Source organism: Meriones unguiculatus, chromosome 3 (genome assembly GCF_030254825.1).
Source record: "Meriones unguiculatus strain TT.TT164.6M chromosome 3, Bangor_MerUng_6.1, whole genome shotgun sequence".
NCBI lineage: Eukaryota > Metazoa > Chordata > Mammalia > Rodentia > Muridae > Meriones > Meriones unguiculatus.
The window spans coordinates 114,123,277-114,133,118 of NC_083351.1; the positions used below are offsets into that span (position 1 = coordinate 114,123,277).

At 40.0% G+C, this 9,842-nt stretch overlaps 1 non-coding gene across 1 annotated transcript; it reads left to right on the forward strand.

Annotated features, from left to right (window-relative positions):
* Positions 1-2,842: 2,842 nt before the first annotated feature.
* LOC132653377 (small nucleolar RNA SNORA17) lies at positions 2,843-2,970 on the forward strand. The gene has a single exon (XR_009591134.1). It is a non-coding gene; the product is annotated as a small nucleolar RNA SNORA17 (small nucleolar RNA).
* Positions 2,971-9,842: the final 6,872 nt, after the last annotated feature.

Sequence of the window (9,842 nt, forward strand, 5' to 3'; positions counted from 1 at the left end):
CACAGAGAGGTCCCATTAAAAAAAAAAATCTCCCACATTGCCCTAAATCTAGAAGCATCAGTGTGCACTTAAATTCGGTGAATTTTGCATTTTTTTGTGATAATGACTAACTGCAGACGATGATATAATTATGAGAAAACAGGAAGCAGAACTTATCATATGGTCCTTCCTGATAACGTGGAGTTGGGCCAGAGAAGTTCTAAGCATACTACCTTTAGAGACAAAAGTTTAAGTGTAACTCCCACAATTTTAGAAGAGAATATTATCCTTTTAGGGTGACTTTTTCAAGTGCCCATCTATGATCTTTTCCAGTTCATAAATGTTTTTTTTTTCTTTTCTTTTTGTTGTGTTACAGTAAAAGCAATTTTAAGGCAAAAAATTTTATAGCTGACCCTAGTCTTATTTGTACAAGTGTAGCAATTTTGTTTGAAGGGCGCTTGGTCTGACAACATGTTAGGGAGCTTCCAAGTGTGTAGTTCAACAAATCACAAGTATTTATACATTGATATTGTCTAAAGTACAGCCCAATAGAAATAAAAGCTGCTTCTTGAAAGTATGGCAATCCCAAGACAATGAATCACTGCTATTTTCTCTTTCCAAGGAGTTAATTTTCATTGTTCTGCCACCAAATGACTTATCCCATTTACCCTCTATTCTGATACCACATGACAAGTACTGAGAAAGATTTACATAATGAAATTCCAGAAAGAAAATTATATTCTGCAAGTTCATACCATTTGTTCTTTACCCAGCCCCATATGTCTTCCTCCTTGATCTCTTTTCTTCTTCCTCCTCCTCCTATCACTACATAGTAGAAGCTTTGCTCATAGCCTTAGTTCCCAAAGAAGTACACTTTCACTGAGATGACTCAGCAACACCATGCAACAACATTCCCCGCATGAAAACAGGGAATAAGATAGAGATAATTTCACATAAATAATAGATTTTCGTAGTTTTATTGTTACAGCAAAATGAGCAAATTTCTTAGTGTAAGTGGTAAAGAAATATAACATGTTCACACACACACACACACACACACACACACACACACTTTCTCAAAGTAGTATGTTTGTGTTATCTGTCTCATGTTCCCAGGTAACAGATGACAGATATTTACATACATCTAATTAAACTCCATAGTTCTCACCCTTTTTTCCTGAAATATTTGTATTTATTCTTTAAAAGTTTATACTTGTATGCAACATTTTGATCATATATATCTATTACTACTCGAAACTATATTTTCTATTATAAAATTTATTCATTTTTAATAACTCCAGTCCAATTTCCATTAATATAGTCACAGTGATATTGGTTTTCCAGTGAAGAGTAGGCAAACTCTGAGTGGCCACTTTCCCAAAGAAAAAATGACTGTCCCTCTCCCAGCACCCTTGAACTACTACTAGGTCTTCACCTAAGGGGGAGACTAAGAATTTCATTCTCCATTAGTGCTGGAATTGTGATGTTTTTGTTTGTACAAGCCAAGGCATTTGACATCTTTGTCACGTTCAAAGTATAGCATTTCATATCACTCCCCTGTGTTCTCTGACACTTGTATCCTTCCTGCCTACAGTTCTGTGATATTACCTGGACTGTGACTGGGTAACAATTAATATAGACAGCCCACCTGTGAGTGAGTATTACATTCACTTAGTATCAGCATGTTTGCTAATAAAGATAACAAAAAATTTTATGATTCTCTGATATGTGATATTAAGATATATATATATATATATATAATATTTTGTTTTCTACTAACCCCTGGATGATGAGTTGTTGGCTTTCTTGGTGTTCAAATTGTATATATAACATTACAATGAACTTGAGAAACTTTGTTGGATGGATACTTTCATACGTTTTGGGTATCATTAAAATCACTGAGCCATGAAGGACAGCAAGTCCATTTATGTAGGACATACTGATATCCAGGGAATTCAATCAAAAGTCCTCTTGCTTCAGTATTTAGATAAGGTTTATAAATAAGAGTAAGTGAAACCTTACTCTTGCCCCTAAGCTTTTGATCTAAATATATAAGAGCTACTTAGGCACAAAAGGATCTTCATCAAACCTTCGCTCTCAGGGGAATAGGAACCCCACAGAGAAGAAGGCAGAAAGAGTGTAAGAAACAGAGGGAACAGTGGATACCAAGAAAACAAGGGCCTCTCAATCAGCAAGATAAACACATTCATATATGAACTCAGAGAGACTGAGGCAGAGTGCATTGGCCTGTGCATTCTACATAAGATGGGGTCATAAGGCTTTAAGAATTAGTGCACACTGCGCCCATCCTAACCCTGAATCGATCTCCAGTTAATAACCATTTACAGTTTCCTCCAAGACAGTCTCCCTGGGAAAACAAATCATTCAAGGTTAGGCCACATGACCAACAGTATATGAGTAACAGAAAACCAACTCGACGGCATCTCTGAGGGTTCTAATCTCATATATGTTATATCAGAAATTTTCCTTTTTTAAAAAGAAATACCTAATTTTCTAATTATTCAAATATTCTTTTTTTCTTTTCTCTCTTTACCCTCCAGGTCCTTTGCTTATATATTATGGCTTCAAGTTTAGGATTTTGATTGGATTCCTGAGTGCACAAGTGAGTGGGTCTCTGAACCTATATATAATTCTTAAGTCTTTTTTTATCTCTTTTTCTTCTGTTTATTGAGAACCTTTCTGACTATATCTATGTCTATTTAATGAAATCTAGAATCATCTAAAAGGTGGGAGCCTCATGTGAGAAAATGCCTTCATACACCCACCTTTAGGGCATTTTCTTAATTAGTGATTGATGGGGGAAGGCCCAGGTATGGTGGGCTGGCCTCTCTCTTCTATCAGAAATACCCCTACAGGCATTGAAGGTGCAGCTGCTGTGTCACATGTGTTTCAGTACCTGACAGAAGAGAAGCTGTGTCTAAGCTCAGTGTTGTAACCTGTGAACATCTAAATGATTTACAGTCTAATTTTCCCTGAAAATCAAAGCCTGAGATGATCACAAATCCTGTACCACAAAGGTCCAGTCCAGCTTCCAAGGCAGAGAGCAAGCTAGGAGATTACAGTAGGGATTCAGTCACTGGACAAGCTGTTAATCAAATTGGACCTGGCCTCCAGTTCTCCCAGCATCCCTCAGTCGCTACCTGAACATTCCATCCCTTGTCTGGGCTTCCTTTCCTTCAGAGGCTCTTCATTATATAATCTAAACATTTATCTATCTATCTATCTATCTATCTATCTATCTATCTATCTATCCATCCACTTTACATCCTGACCATAGCCTCCCACATGCACTTTCTGTCTCCTACCTTTTTGACTTTCTCAGCATGGTGAGTTCTCTGATCCTCTTCATTGGAACTGGTAAACCTGCCCAAGATTTGCCCCCAAAACACCTGTCTTTGTACTTTAATAGGGCTTGAACTGGCTCTTTGGTGGAGAATACCTATCAATTAGAAGAATCCTCCCTGGTTCCATGGGCCCTTGGGTAGAAGTAAGCATAGGGCCACTCCAGTGGGCCAAACTAGGAGCAAGCCTGAGATGACCACTAATATGGTCTCTCCACTGATGAAATGAGCCAACTCAAGACAAGTTAAAAGTATATACAAGCACATTTATTGGAAGAAGCTCTTGGTGGATTCACTTCTCCCGAGGAATGAGGCCAGCAAAGGTGTCATGCAGAGGAAAACAGAAAAACAGGGGGAGAAAGAGAAAGTTCCTACCCACTGAGAGAGACAGACTGAGAGAGAGGGGAACCAAAATGTGTAGATTATATAGTAAAGAACCTCTTAGAGAGGGGAAGGCCCTGCCTCTGGGCTGGAAAGTTCAGTATAGAGAGCAAGGAATATGGCAGCCATGCCCTGTAACAGGCAGGGAGTGAGGGATGCAGGGAAAACCTGGATAAAAGGCTCCTCAGCAACTTATCTCCAGCCTGAAGCCCAACAACTACCAGTCAAGTGCTGTGTAGGCCTGGGGTGGAAATAGGAGGGGGCAGAAAGACCCCAGTATCTAAGTATAATGCACAAGAAGGTCATAGCAATCCTGAGACTACTACTGAGAAGACCCCAGACACTCATAGACTCCCAGATACCACTAAGAAAAGCAATTAAGGTGTGAAAATATGGAAGAGAAAGAGAAAGAGAAGGATGCAGGCACAATGAAGAGAGAGAGAATTGGAGATTCGAGGGTAGAAAGGAACAGCCTGGAATGAGAAGTTGGTGATGCCACCTGGGACCGTGCTGAGGCCTTGGCTTCTGCTACCTCCAGGGCCTAGGTCAGGGCCCACGGCCCTGCAGCATCAGGGGTCATAGCCACCAAAACCCAGGTGCACTTCCTTGGTCTGGGCTGCTGCTCCAGAACATGATGTCTATGAGGTATGATGATCTGGCCCGGTCTTTCACCTGGGCATCATAGGAGGGAGCCTGGGGGCATGAGTTCAGGAGAGCTGATCCTGTTCTTAGCCAGCTGTAGTTCTGAGGTAATGAGAGTAGGGTCCCTGACTCTCACCTTCTGCAACACTTGGGAGAGCAGGTCCTGACTCTTTTTTTTTTTTTTTTTATCAGTTACATTTTATTAACTCTGTATCCCAGCCGTGTCCCGATCCCTCATTCCCTCCCAGTCCCTCCCTCCCTCCCTCATCTCCACCGTGCCCCTTTCCAGGTCCACTGATAGGGGGGACCTCCTCCCCAATCATCTGATCCTGTTTTATCAGGTAGCTTCAGGACTGGCTGCAAAGCCCTCCTCTGTGGCCTAACAGGACTGCTCCTCCCTTCGGGGGTGGGGAGACCAAAGAGCCAGTCATTGAGTTCCTGTTAGAAATAGTCCCTGTTCCCCTCACTTTGGGAAACCAATTGGTTACTGAGCTACCACAGGCTACATCTGAGTGGAGGTTCTAGGTTATATCCATACATGGTCCTTGGTTGAATGTCAGTCTCAGAAAAGACCAGGTCCTGACTCTTAATTATTTTTTCCCCACGAATCTAATTTTTTTTCTCTATTTATTATATATCCTAGTTGAAGCTCCCTCCCTCAACTCTTCCCAGTCCCACCCTATCTCCCTCTTTCCCCATACCCTCTTTCTAGTCCACTGAAAGGGGAAGTTCTCCTCCTTTGCCATCTGCATTAGCTTATCAAGTCTTCTTAGGACTGTCCTGACTCTTGACAGACAAGGGAGAGAAGCCTTTTTCCCTTCCCTTGTTTAATGCCACCTATGGCAGACAGGACAGGTAGCCCTGGGGTCATCAGAGCAGGAGGTCTAGACCTTCCCCACACATAGTGCAGCACTTGGCAGAATGGGTCATGCTCCTCACCTAGGCAGCACAGAAGAGCTGGTTCTGGTTTTGGAGGTTGCTGATGAGCTTGCCCCAAGGGTATGAGTGCAGTAGAGCCAACACTTTGGGATGACTAGTTCAGATACCTCTCAGGCTCATTTCCAAGGCTTTGAATTGGTCCAGCCCAAATCTACCCTCTCAAATGAACTGCTGGAGTGCGTGAAGGGGACGGTCCTGCAGATCTTAAAGTACAGGATCTCCATGTCACAGGGAAACAACAGTATATCAGACTGTATATCAGACTGTTTTTCCAGTGAAGTTCAAGTATTGACTGAGTAGCAAAGTAGTGTGGATAAAAGGGTATACTGTGGGACACACTGAAACATACTACAGCTTCCATAATTTGACGTTTTTTTCTTAGCGTGGAGGGCAGGTATGAGGGGAGGGGGAGATTGAGTGGCACTGGGGTGCATGATGTGAAATTCACATAGAACCAATAAAAACTTAAAAGAAAGAAAGAAGAAAAAGAAAGAAAGAAAAAGAAAAAAAAAAAAAGAAACCCAAGCAAAGCCAAGAAAGCAAGCAGGTAGTCATGGTTTCTGCGTCAGGCCCTGCCTCCAGGATCCTGCTCTGTTTGAATTTCTCTCCTGACTTCCTTCAGTGAAGAACAGTGATGTTGAAGTACAAACTAAATAAACCTTTTTTCCCCCAAGTTTCTTTAATCATGGTGGTTCTTCATAGCAACAGTAACCCTGAGACAGAACCACTAAGATCATTGTTTGCAATCACTTTATTTACAGCCAACTTGGTACTGATATATGAGACCCAAGTTATAATGTTTATGATTGAAATGTCAGGCTATCTGTGAGATAAAATCAAGTTCCCTAGTTTTATTACTGAGACACTGACAAGAATACACTGTGTTGTAGGATGCCTTGTGTTTTGCTCTTCTCGTGTGTTTTTCAGTTCTAATTCTCATATCTCCTCTTTTATTTTCAACTTCTGTTGAACTTCTCTTGGCAATGAATAACAGATTTTATTTCATTTTAATGTCTGTAGCCCTATTTTCTGACCCACCTTGACCCTAACACATAAAAAAAGTACTGAGTAAGAATGTTTTTATACAATCTTTCTAAAGGCCAATGATATACATTATGTACCTTATATAATCCATATTTTATACTAAATAAATTGTAGTTAGTACATATTCTGTACAATATTATATAATAATAAAATGTGATTAAAAGTCATGACATAAAACTTACTCTGGTAAAGAGTTAAAATTGAAGTGAACTATTTTTAACACAATTTTTTTTTCAAATAACAAAACAGGCAGTCTGCATTATTGCATGTTCCTTTCTCACTGTAAACTTAACAATACTGGGAAAATTTATTTTAATATTGTAGAAAGTTTACAGATCCAATTTGAATATTTGAATATAAATTAAAAATATCATTTTATGTACATAAATTTAAAATAATAATTTAAGATAGAATAATAGTTCAAAATCTAATGAATAATTATTTGTACAAAGTGGTTACTTAAATATAAATTTACACCTTAATATAATATACAGATTATTATAATAAATAAATGAATAGATATCCCAGTGCTCTATTACAGCTAGATACAATCAGAGATATTTATTTTGATAAATGCCAAACTAAGAAAAGAAAAATATCAATAACCTAAAACCATTTATCAAGACTGCAATTATATTCATTTTCAAAAATGTTGCAAAGTAAAAACATGCATAAATACTAGACATAGGGTAGCAAGACATACATTATACTAAGGGTGATATTATACTACGAAATGAATACTTATTTGTGCAAAGTAGTAACATACAAAGAGGTCCTCTGTGGTAGGCTCCTGTTCTGTTCACTCTCTCCTCCTGTTTTCTATGTCTATCACATTTGTCCTTCTGAATGAGGCCTGAGCATCTTCCTAGGGTCTTCCTTGTTGTTCAGATTCTTTAGGAGTATAGATTTTAGTATGTTTATCCTATATTATATGTCTAATATCCTCTCATATTTGAGTATATTGCATGTGTGTCTTTCTGCTTCTGGGTTACCTTACTCAAGATGATCTTTTATGGTTCCCACCATTCGCCTGCAAATTTCATGATTTTTTGTTTTTAATTGCTGAGTACTATTCCATTGTGTAAATATATCACAATTTCTATATCCATTCCTCCATTAACTGATATCTAAATTGTGTCCAAATTCTGGCTGTTACAAGAAGAGCTGCTCTGAATATAGTTGAGCAAATATCCTTGTTCTGTAGTTGAGCATAATTTGGATATATACAGAGGAGTGGTGTAGCTGGATCTTGAGGTACCACTATTCACAATTTTCTGAGAAAGTGCCAGATTGATTTCCAAAGCGATAGTACATGATTACATTTCCGACATCAATGGAGGAGGGTTCCTCTTTCTCCACACCCTCTCCAGCATGTATTGTCACTTGAGTTTTTTATCTTAGCCATTCTGATGGGTGTAAGGTGAAATCTCAGGGTTGTTTTGGTTTTAATTTCCCTGATGAATAAAGAGGTTGAACATTTCTTTCAGTGTTTCTCTGCCATTCAATATTTCTCTGTTAAGAATTCTTTGGTTAGCTCTGTGCCCTATTTTAACTTCTTAAGTTTTTTATATATTCTGGATATCAGCCCTCTGTCAGATATAGGGTTGGTGAAGATTCTTTCCCAAATGTAGGCTGTTGTTTGGTTTTGACTACAGTGTCATTTGCTTTACAGAAGCTTTTCTGTTTCATAAGGTCCCTTTTATTTTTTTATTTATTTATTTTTTTCAATGCAGTTTATTCAGGAACCTTGAACAATCCTCGGACCCTGGGGAAAGCCAGCCCACAGCTTAAATAGCCTCTGGGTAGCCAACTCAGGCATGCCACGTGGGCAATGCAGATAGGTCCACATACATGGAAGCAAGCCAGATCTTCAGCCTTAGCCAAATGTGGAATTGTTCGTGACAGAGAGCACTCACCATCGGGAAGGTGGAAGGCAGAAACCAGCTCCATCTTTAAGGCATAGCATTCCGCAGCTCTCTACAGTTCCCCCTTTTTGTTTTAGACGCATCAGGCAAGAGTAGAGGTCTGATCTCTGATATTAGAAATAAATTGGGACTTTGTACTGATGTTCTTTTAGGTGTCATCCACCCAAAGAGCATCAGACCCGTCCGATACCTTTTTCTCAGAGGCGGGACCTGGGGCATCAACCCGCATGCAATCAGACATGCTCTTCTCTGGGTCCAAAGCAGCTGACCCTGAGTGCAGTGCTTAGCCTCGCATCCTGAGCATAACATTTTAGCTTTTTATGGTATCCAACCATGCTTGGGGAGAATGTCCTGCTTCAATGGCTGTAAAGGCCTGAATGATCATGGCTGCATCACACTGTTGTGAGACTCTAATCTTGCATATATACCACAGGCAAACCAAGGAGACCAACACCAGAAGGCCTGCTAACGCTCCCATGCCCGCCCATTCCTTCAGATGATTCATGGTTGCAGCAATCCATGATGATAATCCTGTGGCTAGTCCTGCGTCCACTCTGGTAGAATTTACTGTGACAATGGCCACTCTCAGCTGCTCCATTGTAGTATTGAATTCTCCAGTCCAATTACCTAAAATATAAAATATTGCTCAACAATTGTTTAGACAGATTTGCAGCACAAGAAAAATTCTCATGTTATATGCTAGTGACTCAAAGTCCAGCATATTTTCATTGACAGCCAAGTTGAGCGATTTGCCATAGGGTATCAATTTGCTCCTGCACGAGGTCACTCCTCTGATTGAACACCATCAAGCTTCCTTTTAGTTGAGCATTAATTCCTTTATGTACAACTAAGGCATGAGCTACATTGGATAATGATTATTCAGGGTCTGAGCAGTCTGCCCAGTATGACTCATGGCTAATGCCCCGGTGGTAGCTCCAACAGCCGCCAATGAGATGGTAGTAACAATGGTGGCTGTAGTTCCAAGATCCCTTTTCTGTCTGAAGAGAGTCATAGTGTGAGGGGCATCAATGGGCACAGGCACCCAGTGAGGCATGCGAGTAACCAGGGCATACCTAAATTTACTATCATTCCAGCATTGGGCAAAAAAGCAAGTATCATTACCACAATTACTTGGCTCTATCTGGCTAATAATGAATAAAAATGAGGGATATAGACAAACAGGTGTGGGCTTATAGGAAATATTATGAGAAGCCTTAACCCCCTCATTGGAACATCCTGCGTCAGTTCTAGAACTAGCAGTGGTGGTGTCCGAGGTCTGAGTAGGTTCAGGGGACCATTGCCCCCAGGGGCGAGACGTGCTCCATGCCAATTGACTAACTCCATGTTTTCCTCCACTTTTGAAAGTCATTTAAGGTTCTTAAATTATTTTTTTCCCTTTTTTTTAAATTTTTCATCAATTACACTTTATTCATCCCTTTTATTTATTGTTGCTCTCAGAGCCTGTGTTGGTGTTTTGTTCAGGAAGTTGTCTCCTGTGCAAATGAGTACAAGCTCTTCCCTACTCTTTCTTCTAAGAAGCTTAGTGTGCCTGGTTTTATGTTGAGGTCTT